At 47.9% G+C, this 16,981-nt stretch overlaps 1 pseudogene; it reads right to left on the minus strand.

The window, feature by feature from the left end:
* Positions 1–1,073: 1,073 nt before the first annotated feature.
* LOC142902268 (pre-B-cell leukemia transcription factor 3-like) lies at positions 1,074–16,567 on the minus strand (annotated as a pseudogene).
* Positions 16,568–16,981: the final 414 nt, after the last annotated feature.

Here is a 16,981-nt window from a genome sequence, read left to right on the forward strand (position 1 = left end):
AAGACAGCCTTTTCCACAACAGACAGGCAAAATAGCTCGAATTAGAAGTGCCTGACATTTCAGTTAATTGCGCTAAACCGTGTCGGCTCCACAGTCGCTGCAGACCGCTTTAAGTCTACAGTTTGCCCACCGTGCACGGCGGGGGCCAAAGGTCGTGCGTCACGAGCTAATGGGCGCAGGGCTGCGCTGCTGCACGTCGTGAATGAAGAGCAAAACAGGAGCGACAGAGCCGCATTTGCTCCGAGGATCTGAGCGGCCTTGTGCATTTCTTATGCGACACATTTCGAAACACACCTGGATTCACTCATGGAGTTCCACTGCAGGCACAACATTTAGTGGCAGTGTGGGAGTGAAATCCCTGTGCTGAAAGCCACCCTTCAAAATAAAACACAAAGGTGAATCACAAAGCAATCAAAGTATTAATGCTTTTATTTTGTTTTCTATTGTTCATGTCCCTTACTGACACTGAGTGTGTGTGTGTGTGTTTGTCTGTCTGTCTTTGCTTGCTGCTAATATTAAAGACAAAATAAAAAGAGCCACAATGAAGAAAAAAAAAAAACATTTATGAGAAGGACAAATATTCTTAACGCATATTTTATAAGTCAGTCTGACATATATCAGTCTTCAGTCTTGTATTCTGACCTCTTAGTGGGCGTGTAGCTCAGTGTGGCTATGAAATTTTTTTACCATTCATTAATTTCATTTAATTTTTAACTTGAAAATATCAAAAAATTATTTCTGTCATGGTGAAACTGTAACAAAAAGTCTTTTACCTTCATGACAACTCTGAACCTCTCACCTGCTTTTTTCTTTCAGTGGCCAATCCAGATGGAGATGTCCAGTGTGTATTAATGCTGAAACACTGAAATGGGCACCGACCTGATTGGATTAGTGCATTGCAACGTGGTGGCCCTGACTTTCATCATCTGCACGCACACACACACACACACACACACACACACACACACACACACGCACACACACACACACACACACACACACACACACACACACTAACCTCGCGTCGCTCTCACTCTGATTCATCTTGTGAAGAAAAGGGCCAACGCTGGGTGTCATGAAAGCAAAAAGTTTATTCATGTTTGAAATTACACAACTACCACAAGGAAGACTTTTCAGTCCGGGGTGTAGTCTGGTTAGAAAGTAACACTAAACATCTTTAATACATTAGAATCACTGCCACAAATCATTTGTCATGACTTTTCAGTTTCAGAATCACATACAATAGAAAAAAGAGAAAAGAAGTCTTGAACCCTGTTGGACAGAGCTGAGAATGTACAGTTCTGAATACTGAAACCTCTATGCGTTACACTTTTATTGACACTTTTTTCTTTTCTTTTTTTTGCATGATTTAGTAACAAGATGAGCAACATTCAAAATGTTTTTTTTTCCTTCCAGTATTTACAACAGTTTTACTGTTAAATGTTAATTTATCAACAACGCCCCCCCCCCCCTCCCCTCCCCTCATAAAAGCCACAGACCAACAACTCCCCTCCCTCCCCCTTCATCCCCATCCATTTGTCATGGTAGTAATATTTTTTTTTCAATATTGTTTTTATTCTTTTTTTTTTTTTTAGTTTTTTATGGTTTTAAGTTGCGGTACAGCAACCCGAATTTTATTAAAAGATTAAAATATACATTAGATTACATAGAGCGTGGAGAGTTTACAGTGTTACAAGATGTAATCAAAATAACTACATTAGAAACATTAAATAAGGGCCAAAGAAACGTCGACGGTGGTGGAGTTTAGAGGTAGTAAGTGAGCACTCTAAGCTACAGAAATGTCAAAATTATTGGTGCGCATGAGTTTGAATGAGGTAATAAAGCTGCTTATTGATTGGTTGGGCGTATAATTACTTTTAGGCTATATTATGTACAACTTTTTCCTGTTTGCGTGTGTGTGTGTGTGTGTATGACGGGGGGTGGGGGGGAGGGGGGTCTTGATCCTTTTGCGTCATAAAGGAAGGATGCACCGTGCAGGGTCCGTTGACAAAAAGGTCCAAAAAGGAAAAAAAACAAAACAAAAAAAAAAAACATGTTTACATATGTACATACTAAACAAACACTTTATAAAACGTGGAATGGTGTCGCGCTGTGGTCAAGCCATCAATCTTCACCCGAGTTCCAACGGTCCTCGCCCCTAACGTGTACGTACGGCTGTAAGGCAAAAAAAAAAGGAAAAAAAAGGAAAAAAAAGGAAAAGAAATCTTGAAAGCGACCGCAAAGCTAGCTGTCAGCGGCAGCGTTGCCAAGCCTGCTGGTCAAGGTTGCGAGCGCATTAAGAGTCAGAGCGAAGACGGAAGGAGCTGCTTTAATGTGGAGAAGTGAAGTGGAAGGGAGCCCAATTGTAAAAGCGGCGGCGATTAAATCAGCAATCAAACAATGGAGGTTAAAAAAACGCCGCAGGGAAGCGCAAAGCCTCGTCGGGCGTTTTTAGGGTCCCGGAATCCTGAAAGTTTGTGCATCATCTGACGCCTGTTATTCTGTTTGTAGTGTGTGTGTGTGTGTGTGTGTGTGTGTGTGAGTCTGTCCGTGTGCTTACCCCCCCTACGACAAACAAACAAGAGCGGCCCGATTAAAGATTTATGGAGACAGAAAGTAAACACACGAGATGATCAGGAACACTAAAGATGGAGGATGTCATTTTGCGCGTGCGTGCCTGTGTGTGTGTGTGTGTGTGTGTGTGCGTGTGTGTGTGTGTGTGTGTGTGTGTGTGTGTGTGTGTGTGTGTGTGTACAGTTGTGAGGGAATTTGTGAGAAGGGATGGAAAAGTTTGTCGTGTTGTCTTCCGCCGCTGGTCGGCCACTTCAGAGAGAGAGAGAGGGAGAGAGAGAGAGAGGGAGAGAGAGAGAGAGAGAGAGAGAGAGAGAGAGAGTGGGCCGCCCGTCTGGAGGTGAAGATGCATTAGGAGTGGATCAATTGGAGGTATCGGAGTGCACGCTTCCTGGTCCTTCTGTCGGAGATATTACCGAAGACGGAGTCGTCGCATCTTGCCATCCCCCATTAGCCTGAAACACAAATAGACCCAGGCTGAGATTACAAACACGTTCTCGGCAACACGAGTACCCCCCACCCCTCCCCTCCCCTTTTTTTTATTAATTCCCAAAATGCAACACAAACGGACGGAAACCGGACTCGAGTGAGTTGGATGAAATCTGGGATGTCTGACGCGTGAGGAGAAGGAGAAGGAGGAGGAGCGGAAGGAGGAGGAGAAGGAGGAGAGGTAGGAAGAGAAATTTGAGGGGGGGGAAGAGAAGGAGGAGTAGGAGGACGAAGAGGAGAAATAGTCGGGAGGAAGAGAAGGAGGAGGAGGAAGAGAAATACGAGGAGTAGGAGCAGGAGGAGGATGAGGAGAAGGAGAAAGAGGAGGAGGTGAAGGAGGATGAGGAGAAGGAGGACGAGGAGGAGGTGAAGCAGAACAAGGAGGAGGAGCAGAAAGAAGAGGAGGAGGAAGAGGAGGAGTTTAGAGAAGGAGGAAGGGGAGGAAGAGAAGGAGTGAAATAAAGTCGGACCAGCATGCTTTGCGTGGCAGGGAGGCAACAAAAGGAGTCCGGGGCGTCGGGGACCAATAGGAGAAGCTCCCTGAAATCAGTGTCTAAGCAGATTTCGGCGGCGGCCCGACAGCTTGTCGCTACATATTCTGCTGTCAGTGGCGGAGGGGGGGGGTGGGGGGGGCTCAGGCTGGCTGGAGGTGGTGGTGGTGGTGGTGGGGGAGGGAGGGAGGGGTCTGAGTGGAAGTGACAGGGCAGGGCCTCTACCCAGAGAGAGAGAGAGAGAGAGAGAGAGAGAGAGAGAGAGAGAGAGAGAGCCGGTCCTAGCCGGCCTGCCTCCGCCTCGCTCCAGGCGCCACCTAGCCTTTACTGGATCCTCCCTCCCACGTCACCGCCAACAGAGATAAAGGTTACACTATGCTAATCCATCTGTAAGGCTCTTTCAGGGTTGCTGTAGCTCTACCAGCTCTACCCCTCACCCCCCCCCCACCCCCCCAAAAAAAAAAAGAATAATAAAGAAAGAAAGAAACGGTTTCAACGACAAAATAAATATATAAGAAACGCTCTTTCTGTCTCGATCGACTCTTTCTTCTTCTTTTTTTGGAACTGCTGCTCCTGCCGTTAACCGCTGCCGCTATCGAGCCCGTCGGAGGCTGCGTCCTCCAGCAGGGGTAGCTCCGCTGAGCCAGTGGGCGCAGGTCAACGGCGCGCACGCCACTGAGAAACCTCGTGAGAAAGTGGGAAAAAAAAAAAAAAAAAGACACTTGATGCTGGTGGGAGCTGACGCGTCTGAGGGGCTCGGCTGACAGCGACGGGGCTCCGGCGAAGGCGGAAAAGGGAAAAAAAGAAAAGAAAGAAATGCCACCCGATGATGATGATGATGATGGTGATGATGATGATGATGATGAAAACAGCCCGTTGCGCTCCCTGTTTGCCGAAAATTAACCGCCGTTTCATTGACAGCGGCTCCGGCGCTAGAATTCGGCACCTTGTACGTTTGATATTACACTGATATTAGACTGCGGATGGGGCCACGAGCAACAATATAAGCCGAGCGCCTGCTCTCATATAATGCAGAGAGAGATAGCTGACTACCCCCCCCCCGCCCCCCGCCTTCCCACCATCCTTTCTCATCAACAGAATTAATCTTTACTCCGATAGCTCCAGATTATGTGCTGCTTTCCAAAAAGGAGCCATATCAAACCTCATCAGGGAAGATGGGATTCATGTCTGGGAGAGGGCCGCGGGCGATCACATGTTCGTACTTCATCACCGAGATAAGGCGACGGAAAAGATTCTGTGAAGCCGTTTAAAAACAGCCCTCATTCTATTTCCTCTCTGGGTTTTTTTTTTTCTTCTTTTCCTTCTTCTTCTCTCCGGCTGGAGCCGAGCAGAGCGCTGAAGGAGGTCTATTAAAGGGGAGCTGCGGGTTTTAGAGAACCACGTCGCCCCGTGTGTTTTTATGAAATGCAGCTGTCATTCATGTCGAGCGACAAAGTGGCAAGGTGAGGCAAACACTGAAAGCCGGATCACATGATCACTTGGCTCATTTGTGTGTGTGTGTGTGTGTTGTTTTTTTTTTCCAGAGGTGGCAAAAGTATTTACGTTCTGTGTTAAGTATTGATATATTTGTAAAAAAAAAAAAGAAAAAAAAAAAAAGAAAATATGTATATATATATATATGTATATATATATATATATATATGTATGTATATATATATATATATATATATGTATATATATATATATATATATATATATATATATATATTTATATATATATATATATATACACATATACTCTACTCTATTTTGTTTTTTGCTAGTGAGCCATTATTAACAATAACCTATGTCATTTTCCACACGATTACTTGTCTGTGCTGAAAACGTACTGAACAGTGACCTTAAGGCCGAGGAACTTTAAAATAATCTCCCTGTAAAACACGATCTACTTTTATATTGAACTACACGACAGCACAGTTCAAATAGCTACTACACAACTACACTAAATAATAAGTGAATTACTTTGAACAGAATTGCATCTTTTAAACACAAAAGTAACAAACATGTCTTTTACAGAGTAGGAAGTAGAAAGTACAGATATTTGTGTACAAACGTAGGAAGTAAAAGGAAAAAGAAAAAGAAATACTCAAGTGAAGTACAGATACCTGAAAAATCTACTTCAGTACACTAACGAGGTATTTCTACTTTGATAATTCCCACCTCTGGTGTTTTGATTTATTTGCGTGTGATGCAGCCCATTGTTCCCTTCAGCATTTGTTGCCAACGCCATTGCTTCATCTTCTTTTTGTCTCTCGAGCGAACGCGACCCATACTTACATTCAAGCCGTGTGGACTGTACATGGTGTTCCCCACCAGGGCATCATTGTATCCTGCCGTCTGACTGATAACATGGCGCAGGGTATCCACCTGGCAGGACAGACAAAAGGCGGACAAGGCGGTCAGCTCGGCGTCTGCGGGGGGGGGGGGCGGCGGGCGGCGGCTGACACTGGCTGCAGGACATGCTCGGCCAAGCAACAGATAGTGACTAGCGTGGAAACCAAGGCGGTGAACCTGACGCACTCAAACCGAGGTGTAAACGGGGTTTGCTAATGAGGAGGTGGGGTGAGGGGTCGGGGGGAGGGAGGGGCTGCGTTGCTAGCATGCTCAGAATCTGCCTAAAGGAGGAGGAGCGTCTATGGAGGAGGAACGAAAAAGAGCGACGACAAAGAAACAAAGACACACTGCGGCTGTCGCTTCCGCCCCGCAATCATGAGGGAACGGGAGGTTTTCTGGTCTGTCTCGCAGTATGGAGGACAACAGTAACAACAACAACAACAACAACAACACAATAAACAGATGAGACAGCAATATAAAGATACAGAAAAAAAGCAGGGAGACACAGTAAAAGAAAAACAGATAAATAACGAAGAATAAAAAAAAAAACCCCAATACCAACCCAAGAGTTCAAGTCAAAGCCAAATGCTTCTGCGCATATTGTTTTTTTTCCCCCCTCCCTACTGAATTGTTCTATGGCATGATAGCAGGGGGGTGGGAATATATTTTGGCTGCCAAAATATTCCATCCAAAGCGAAAGAGGCAACGCTGTCAGTCAATCAGCAGTTGGTGGTGCGAGCGAGACTCGCAGTTTGAAAGTGGCCCAGCGGCAACGCTACGCTCATTGTCCCATATTGTCTCGTTTTGTTTGCTTTTGGTGCTTCAGACTGCACTGTGGATGGCTCAGTACACAGGCAAGACAAGGACGGCTCTCTGCGGTGGCGCTTTTTTTTTTTTCTCTCTCTCTCAGTCAGGAGCTGCCCTTGATCGTTGGTCCTACCTGTGACTGTACATTGGCTCCGACTTGTGCCCCTTGGTAAGAATCCCCATTCAGACTCTGCATGCTCAAGAACATGTCCCCAGAGTTTGGGAGGCTAAAAGAACCCGAGGAACCTGGAAAGGGAGGATGTAAGCTGCTGAATACACGAGAAGGCTATCAAGGGAGAGAGAGACACACACAGACGCAACGCACGCACGCACGCACGCACGCAACGCAACTCAACGCAACATCTCGTACACAGCTTCCACTCAAGCAGACGGGGAGGAGACAGCGAGAGAGACGCCGATGAAAGCAGGCAACTACTGGGCGGTGGTGGTGGGGGGGTGGGGTGGAGGGAATGGAGGGGGGGGGGTGGTAGATGCGCAATGCAATGGCTTTTTTTTCCCCTGAGAATGCAGGTCGGACACAGACGGAATGGGAAAAAAGCACATGACACGAGGGGGAGGGGAGGGGTGGGTGGGGTTGTGGGCGGGGGGGGCCTGGTCGCTTCTAAGCTCCCAGTCGTTCCGCATCGCCGCCTAAACTTCTAATCTAACTTTGGCGAGGAGGCATCACATGGTCAATGACACACACAAAAAAAAAAAAAGGGAACAAAAAAACCAAAGGAAAGAAAGAAAGGACAATAAGAAGCTTATGAAAAGACCAGTACCAGTAAACATGTTGGTTAAAAGAGTGTTTTTGCTCTCTGCCGAATCCAGCTGAAACTCTTCGTCTTTCATCTGGAAGCCTGGGGTGCAAGAAAAAGGGGACCACTTCGTAAGCTTACCACATCCCGACGCGGCTCCAAACTCAGCATTTGTATTAGTCAGTACACCTGAGCAGACATTAAAGCCCTTTAAGGCCACCCATCTTTTCAAGTAATGCCTTTAAAAAAAAACAAAAAAACAACAACAACAACAAAAAACAAAACACAGTATCACTCATTACTTCAATCCAAATGCTCCCAGCGATTATTTAGCTCTGCTGTTCAGCGAGAGCAAGCACCATTACGATGCACGTGACGGAAGTCGTCAGAGAGTCAAGGCAAAACAAATCCCATGGCATCCCTCTGTCTTTTTATTATTATTTTTTTTTATTTATTTATTTTTTTTTGCCAAAAATACATATGTTCTCGGTTCACAAGTCAGGAACGCTCTTTTTTTTTTTTTTATGCATGAGTTTGCTTGGCATCAGCTGTCTTATAGATGGGAGACACTGTGATCCCCGAGCTGGGAGCAGAGCCTGTCACTCCTGCCTGCGTGGAATCGTGCATGAGAGAATAAAGGCAGGCAGGCAAGGCGAGGCGAAAGGCGAAAGGCGAAAGGCAAAAGGCAGCGGGGTTTGTTAAGGGCAGACGGCCGCGTTGCGTCCGGTGCCTACCGGAGTTGGGCGTGGTGGGCGAGTTGGCCTGGCTGTTCTGCACGGCGGCCGCCGCCGCGTGCGCCGCGTTCACGGCCGTCTTGGCGGCGTACAGGTTGGCCTCCTCCTGGAACTTGCCGATGTTTTTCTTGTACCGGATCCGCTTGTTGCCGAACCAGTTGGATACCTGCGTGAGCGGAGCAGAACAGAGAGGGGTGGGGTGGGAGGGGTGGGGTAGAGGGGTGAGGGGTGGGTAGGGAGGGAGGGAGGAGGAGCAGAGGAGTCAGACGTCAAGCAGCCACACGCACCGTGCACACCGAGCGGTGTGATTGTTTCAAGATGTCATGTTTGGGTCCATCAAGTACCCAATTCCCGGCCCCTGCAGTAATGTCCGCCGGGTACACAAGCTAATTAAGCCATAATCAGGAGCCACTTGTGTCTTCTCATGGATGGGAGCGTGACACGCTCTCAGCTTGTCTCCTGACAGAAGTGAAACACAAGGGGCTCCGACTGCACAGAAGGATTATTATTTATTTTTTTTTATTTTTTTTCCGACGCTAACGGTAGGAAAGACAAATCAGCTGAATTAATTTTATGGTAATGTTAATCCCCCCCCCCACCCCGAACTTAAGAGCAGTGCAAGATTCTAGATCAGCGAGTCAGGGTGATTGACACCTCACGTGAATACATAAATAATTAGATTGCGAGGTGTCGCAGGCCGGTGGAGCAACTAGAGCACGAACTTGTTCAGAGCGCGCGAGCTGCACACGAGACAAAAAGTGTGCAGACCAAGGAAACTTCTAAAAAACATTTTCTTTAAAAAATCCACTAATTGTACAGCAGGCGGTGTATTTTCTGATTTTTACTGCTGCGTGAGCAAGTTGTATCTTTGCATTTGAAATAATTCTCGAATCAACTTCTAGGTTGTGATTCTCAATAAAGGGGTCTTAAGACCAGCGGACGAGTTAGGCGGCAAACACAAACAATCACCGTTAACGGACGTGTGAAAGGAAAACAAAAACACTTTCATTATTTTTATCGTTACGTCGCAGGGTTTTTTATTTCCTTTTTTTTTCGTCCGAAGTCGAAGCGGCCGAATGGAAAGCGCGACGCTCGGCTTCGGTCGGACGCGGCCGAAAAGTTGCGAGCGGGGGGCTCAAGCTTACGTGTGAATGCTGGCGCTGCAATAAACTTGGAATAATAATGAGATGATTCCTGCCGTTAATGCTTCTATAAATTAGAGTGTCTTGTCGCCCGTGCTGCAAGCCCACTCCCTCCCCACTTACCCCCCTACCCCCCCTCTCAGGCCCTGCAGCCCACGGCTGGACCAGCCAAAGAGCAGCTGCCCCTAATGACGCTTTATTTAATTTCCACCCATGTGCTTAAATTTTAATATCCCCCAGCAGCCCGCCGATGCCGCCGCCGCCGCCGTAAAAACGGACTGGATTTGCAGGACATCAGATCATTTCTATCCCGCACGTCTCTGCGCTCTAAATCTTTAATATCTAGGCAATTAAAATTAATGACCATTCAGGCGAGGCCCACTGTTGGCAGGGTTTCCTTGACATCAATTGTTTGATGGGTTTACCTAGAGGTTAAACTAACAAGCAAGGTTTAATTGGAAGCAATGAAAGCCCCGGCCATCATCCTTTTTACTTAACCTGCTTATGGTGGATTACAGAGCCTAAGACCATGCAATATAGCAGCGGGTTGCAGACGGCGGTTCCAAATGGCCGAAAAAACCCCAGAAAATCAAAGCAAATGTCTTTTAAAGCTCGTCGGTTTGTTTAATTGAAGAAAATGCCCCTGCAAAACAGTCTATTAAAAAAAAGCAGGAAAGAAAAAAGTAGATGTGGCTCGTGGTGTTTGTACGTGCAGACGTGTTGGGGTTCCGTTCAAATGTGATTATTCAAATGTGATTATTTAAAATCTGATTATTTAAAATCTGATTATTTAAAATGTTCTGGTTTATTTTCTTAAAAAATAAGAAAGACAAATAAGACTTATTTTTTGGGGCGTGCTATGACCATGTTCTTCCACTGCATGGTGTTCCGAGCCCGAAGAGACCCCCCCTCCCCCTCCCCCCGCGCCTGGACTCTACTGCTGCCGCTCCTCCACTGCCCACTGAACTCTGGCTTTAGTGATTCCGGGGTTCAGCTAAATATTGAACAAATGCGCTGCGCTGCGAGGCGCCGAGCACAACCCAATCTACAGAACTTAATTCCCTTTTATCTTGTGGCAGGCCATGCATTCAATTGACTCCTATGCGCGGCGAGAACCAGGTTGCGAGATTGAATTACCTGACATCAGCAGCCTCAAAGGCAGCCATTGTATAATGACCAGGCAGACTCCTTGCAAAAAGAACACGATACCACTGCGTTGAGCGCGGCCCACTGGAGAGGCAGCGGCGGCGGCGGCGAGGCTGCGGTTAATAATTCAAACTATTTCACCCTATTCCAGGTCAATTACGCTCTGCTACACGGCGCACGGCAACGCATGATCTGTCTGCGATCTCAATATATCCCAGGTTACGACGCCCTAAACCTTAAAGCCCGCACACGACGGCGGGTCTCGCCGGCTGCGGTCACATCAATTTTACAAGGCGCGTTAATATTGAACAAGAACTCCGAGCCCGAGGTTCTCCAAACCCCCACTGGTGCGAAAACGTAGCTTTCCTCGGAAAATACAAGCAACATGAAAGAGACCTACGCTGACTTGACTCGCATGGTGTATCACTGACACAGTGGACCTGTCATGGACCAGCAGTCTGTTGGATTTTTTTTCTGAAGCTGCACTTCAGTCGGAGAAGAAGATAATTTCCGTTCTTGGGAATCAACTAACAGGATTAAGTATTAATCCAACCTGGTACAATAACAGTGGAATGACGGACATTCTTTCACTTTTGTACGTTCGCAGCCTTTTAAAAGGATATTGATGCTGACAAATACTGTGGAAGAACTGCAGAAAACTTTGCTTTTAAGCAGAACTCTGCATCCGTACTGAGGTGACTTCGGGTCAGCGATCAGCAAAGGCGACGATGCATCACCACTGGTATTGGCAAACCGCTCACAATGGGCAGTTTTGACGTAATGGAGCGATCTCACAAACTCCACGAGGCAAATATAGAAATACGTACTTTGTGGCGTGACTGCAAAAAGGACTCGACGGAGCAACTTTCTCCAGGTGTTTTTAAGAGGCCGAAAAGGCCCGGAGCGTGGTGACGGATAACAGGCTGAAGGTGCACTCGGCATCACGTCGAGCCTCTCACTTAGTTGCTTACTCCAAATGAGCCTCAGCGCTACCGACGAGTCAATAGGAGTGTCTGCTGTGGCCTCTGCTCGTGGAGGAGTCGGCCACTAATGGGGCCTGAGATGAGTTTGAGTGAGTTTTTAAAAGCCCCTCTAATTTCTGCACAGACTGATTTGTTCTCGTGGGAGCCAGCGCACAGGCCTGCCTTGCCAGGCACTCAGAAAAATAGGGGACGCCGGCCGTTTCTTTTAACAAAGCAGCGCGGGGAGTCGATCCGCTCAGAGTTTGAAGACACAAAAGAAACATTAGTAGAAGACGCTCTACATCCAACAAAATGAATAGTTCTATGCATATAAACAGTGATGGGCAGTAGCGCGCTACAAGTAGCCCTACAAGTAGAGAGCGCTAGCTAGTTTTTGTGTGTGAAAAAGCGCTAGCTTTTTCAGTACCGTCACGGTAGCGCCGCTCCCTTTAAACCAAATAGCTTTTTCTTCAGCGTCGCTACTTTTAGAGTCCAGTAGTGGCGTAGCGTCACTCGGACGCTACACGTTACTGTCCATGAGAGAGAGAGACGGCAAACTCAATTTGTGGCAGTGGCACCTAACTGCGCTATCCCTGGTGGCACTCCGACCGCCGGAAGTGCCGCAGCTCGATGCCGCTAGCAGTTGCGGCACGACTAATAATAATTAGCACATGTTTACTCAAGTAAATGTTAAAAGAAGGAAGGCACAAAAAGCCAGACAGGGCTTTTTTGAGTTTAGTTCTTGATCATAAAGTTGGTACAAAAAAAAGTAGTGTTGATGTAGCTGGCTACTTTTGCCATGTAGCTTGTGGTGTAGCTTGCTACATTTCTCTGGGGATAGCTTCTGCTGTAGCTAAGCCATATTTAATCGAGAGTAACTTGCAGCTTAACTTACAAGTAGCTTGCCCATCACTGCATATAAATATACTGTATGCATTCATTTTGTGAGCAGTAGCCAAAGACTTGAATTCCTTTGTGACACAATTATAAACACACAATATGGTGAGAACATGGGTGTAATTCACAAACATGAATCAAAAACAGTTTTTGTGACTCTTTCCGCTTCTTTTTTTTTCTCTTCCATTTGTTATAGAGGTATAGTTCAAACTTAAAAAATTATTACACTCCATTCTTATAATAGCATTAGCATTGGTCCAGCAGTGTGAGGGAGGGAAGGGGGTTTGTGCAGTGAATAAAAAAAGAAAAAAAGAAAAAGCTGTGGTATATATTACATACATAAACAATGAAAAACAGTGGATCAGGAGAAGTTATGACATACCTGTGATACTGTGATGGTGCTTCCCACCCCCTGAAGGCAAAAAAGAATGGGCTTTTACAGTATCTGACTCTTCACGACTACACCCTCAACACCCCCTCCCCACACAGAAGAAAAAAAAAAGAAGAAAAAAAAAAGCAAGGCAGATTATTGTATAGATTCATGTTTCCCTGATACAGTGTCTCATGAGGACGACCATAGAACAATAGAGAAGCTAGATAATGGTCACAGTCATAGCAGGAGGGGGAGGCGGGGGATAAGGGAACATGGGATAGTAATAATACTTTGGATGTGGAGGGTTAGGCATGAGGGATACTGCCTTCGGTGTGCAGCACATCATTGAGCCTCAGCTACACTAGGAAGTGGGAACGTCGCGTCTTTTTTTTTGGGGGGGGGGGGAGTGCGAATTAGCGACAAAACCAGGTATCACCCGGCGCTTGGGAGCACCAGACTGATTTGTTACAGTAACGGATGACGCCATTTGTTGTCCCAACTGACGAGTGACCAGGCAGCTGGGAGAGTGCATGGTGGATGGGAATAGTGGGGGATGGGGGGGAGGGGAGGAGGGGAGGGTAAAATGGCAGGGGACCCGGCGCTGGGGCATTACAGAAGGACAGCGTGGTGCTTTGATTGAGGCCACGATGATATGGGCCTCTCCTCCCCACGGCCCTGCGCTGACTGACTGGACAAGCCTTGACTGAAGCATCATTAGGCGGCTACGGTGTCAAGGTTAGCTAAGGACATTGTGTCTTGGTTGGTGGGACCCACGGTAACTATCCCTCTAGGCATCCTTCCACCCCCTGCCCTCCACACCCCCCCGCCCCCCAGCAGCCTACTGTCACATGAGCGCTACCCACCTGGGAAACTGTGATGCTGCACTCTTGGCCAGCTCCTCCTTCGCCTCCTCGCTGGGATACGGGTTGCTGAGGTGCGAGTAGAAATACTCGTTGAGGATTTCCGTCGCCTGCTTGCTGAAGTTTCTCCTTTTCCGCCTGGGAACGGGGGGGGGGACAAAAAAAATATATAAAAATGGGAGAGAGGCCGAAGTGAGCCCATTAACTCATCCATTTGGATCGCACAAATTGCACAATCAATCTCGCACATAAACGGTGAAAATAATGAGGAATGTTTGTTTTTTTTCTCCGAGGGGCCGGAATATTGTGTCCTGGCTTGGAGAGTCTCGTCAACACGCGAAAGAAAGGTCAGCTTCTCTTCCGACCAATAAGTTGACAGGCGCGCAACACACGCACATACACGCACACACGCAAGCAAACACAGTCCCAAAACACATACAGTGTTTAATTTGGTCTATTGGTCTCCAATCTCCAGTCCAAGCGTGTAATGTGGAGAGTTTAAGCGCGGCGGATGGGTGGGCTTTTGCAAAGGCCCAGTCGGAGTGCATCTCGGTACATTATAGAAATCACGGCATGCACAGTTGAGCATTGTTCCTGAAGTGCCACAGCCCCGGGGATCTCCGGCTGGAACAAGCAAACTCTAACTAGATCTGGGTCCCCGTCCCTCCCAAGGGCACTACTTATCGTGTTGTTGAGCATTTGCTTATTTCTGGGTTTTGTTTTTTTTTTTGTGTTTTTTTTTTTTTTTTTTTGCCTTGTTTACCATTGCTTCGCACAGGCAGTGGGCAGCAAATGTGCTTCCACTTGAGTTGCCGGGGCGGTGGACTGACTCGCCGCTCTCAGCGCAGCTCGGCTCCGCGTCACGCTGTTAGTGATTAGAGTAATTCTCAGCACCTGCTGATGACCCTCCCTCCCTCCCCCACCCCCCCGTCTCCCTCTATGTCGCATCCCCTGATTCTTCTGGTCTTAACTGCTCTCAGGTGTGTGGTGCGGGGGGGGGGGGGGGGGGGGGGGGACGAGGAGGCGGCACCATTGTTCTAAAAAATGGATAATGCATGACACAGAGTTGCCGTCATGCATTTCTGCAGGGCTCTCGCGCTGTGAGCTGAGCCAGAAAAGTTGGAGTGGAGAGAAAAAGAGGAACTTTTGGTCGGAATCTAAAAGGCTGTGTCAGAAATCACCCACTCGCCCCTCTTGCCTTTATACGACAGTCGTATGTGTAGCCAAATAAATACACAGTGCATTCATCAGTAGAATTATAATTAATAAAAAAAAAAATTTGGACACTGTTCACTACACACTCTCGGCGCCGTTCATAACGTCTTTACGTTTGCATTATTAAAACGTCATGCGGTGATAAATATATTGATAATTAAATGTATAAATGAATGAACACATACATATGCATTTGGTTACGTACATCGCATACTAAGCACTGGATACCAAAACTGGCAAAATGGAGGCGATTTTTCCCCCCCAGTGGCCATTCAAGGTACTGCGGCCAAAAACCTTATACGGCCCAAAAAGCATTGGATTCACCAGAAAATACTTTATTCCCAGTGTGATGTCACCACGTTTATGCGCTGCTGTGTCCTGGCTCGTTCTAATTGGTTGACGCATTCTGACGTATGACGAAATGCAGAACCCCAATACTTTTTAGGCGTATGCCTCGTGTGAGCAACTCCATTTGCAATCAGCCGGGCCGCCATGTTTTTCTCTGACGCGTGCACGACCCACTGACCTGGCGTCGAGGAATCTGGAGCGCAGGATCATGACGGCTTCGCAGGTGCTCTGCTTCAGCTGCATCTGGATGGAGCTGAACTTGCGGTGGATGATCCCCACCATGCGCTCGATCTCTTTGGGGAGATGGGCCGCGTGCGAGACTGCTCCCTCAGCAGGTTCATCACGTGGGTGGTGAATTCGTTGCACGCCTGCCAGGCGGACACAGACAAGAGCGCGCACACAACAACAAAAAAAGAGAAAAGAAAGAAAAAGGAGAGCACGGGTTAAAAGCGGGTGCGATCACGGCGGCTCGGAGCAGCTTTTGCCCTCGCTGACGTAACAGGTGAAGTCGTCCCGGGGTGCGAATGTGCGTTTGGGGAAGCGGGCCGGGCCCTGACGCACGCTGAATCCAAACAGCTTCCGTGAAGCCGGCGCTTCATACATGATTAATTAGAATAACTCATTTAGGTAGTGCACACTTTGGCTCATTACTCTGAGTAAAATTCGTTAAGTATTTACATTTAGATAATTAAAACCTGGAAACAGCCTTAAGAAAGATGCATTTACTCTGGGCCAAGTGTTGTGCTTCCCCCCCGCCCCCCCACCCACACACACACACACACACACCCGCCTCCTCCCTCGGTAGGAGTGGAGTAAATTAGTCTAATTTACCTCCGCCCGATTGCTGAGGCATCGGTGTTCCACCTTCCCTTTTTCACCCAGGAAGCCTCGGTGTTTAATGGCACCGAGGCGAAGGAGCCGCTCATACTTTCATTTAGCGCAGGCGACGGACGGAGGCGCTCCGCTGAATCACAGCCTGAGCCGCTAACAATTTTGGGCCCATCGAACCTCTTTTCGAGGTCGCGAAATCCTAAGTAACTCAGAGCTGAGAAAGTAAGAAACGTCGGCTCTCACCTGCTCGTACTTCTCCAGCTCCGTGTGGTAGATCTGTCTGATCTGGGTGAGTTTGGCCCGGTAGTCGGAGTGTTCGATGGAATTGTCGCCCGCGCCGCCCGACGCAGCGGCCGCTGCGGCCGCGGCCGCCGACCCGCCGCCTTTCTCCGGTCCGGCCACGCCCTCCGCCAGCAGCATGTTGTCCAGGCGCATGAGCTGCGGGTCGGGGGATCCTCCTCCTGGGCGCCGCGGATGCTGAGACCTGCATGTACACACAAAACGAGCACAGGTGGGTCAAGGTGGGCGATCCCGGGGCAGTGTGGGGGTGGGGGGGCAAAGGTCATAAACGGATCTGCAAATCGGCGCCGGATTCGCCGAGGGGACTTGAACTGGAAGTGGGTGCCTCCTGTCTGCGAGTTCTCCGTGTCTGCGCCTGTTCCCTTTTATTTACACAGCGCGCCGCGCAGTGTGTGTACTGCGAGGCTGACATGACAGCGACATCCATAAACTGACAAATGCTCGACGGCGAAGTGGCACCTCCACTCCGAGAAAGGATGCTAAACAGAAAACTATACCTGGAGTGAGCGTCTGACGGGGGGAGTCGAGGGCGGAGGGGAGTTGGGGGGGCGAGCGCGGAACTCCAAAAAAAAAAACGGAAAGAAAGAAAAAAACAGCGGCCGTTTCTCGTTTGCGTTTGCTGGGAATCTTGCGCCACTTTCTAATCTGGTGGAATCAGAAAGGAGTCGGGTTTTTTTTTTTTAAGCAGTTTCGTCATGAATT

This window comes from Nelusetta ayraudi, unplaced genomic scaffold, assembly GCF_046127955.1.
Source record: "Nelusetta ayraudi isolate G7.1 ecotype Tasmania unplaced genomic scaffold, CSIRO-AGI_Nayr_v1 ptg000092l, whole genome shotgun sequence".
Taxonomy (NCBI): Eukaryota; Metazoa; Chordata; class Actinopteri; order Tetraodontiformes; family Monacanthidae; genus Nelusetta; species Nelusetta ayraudi.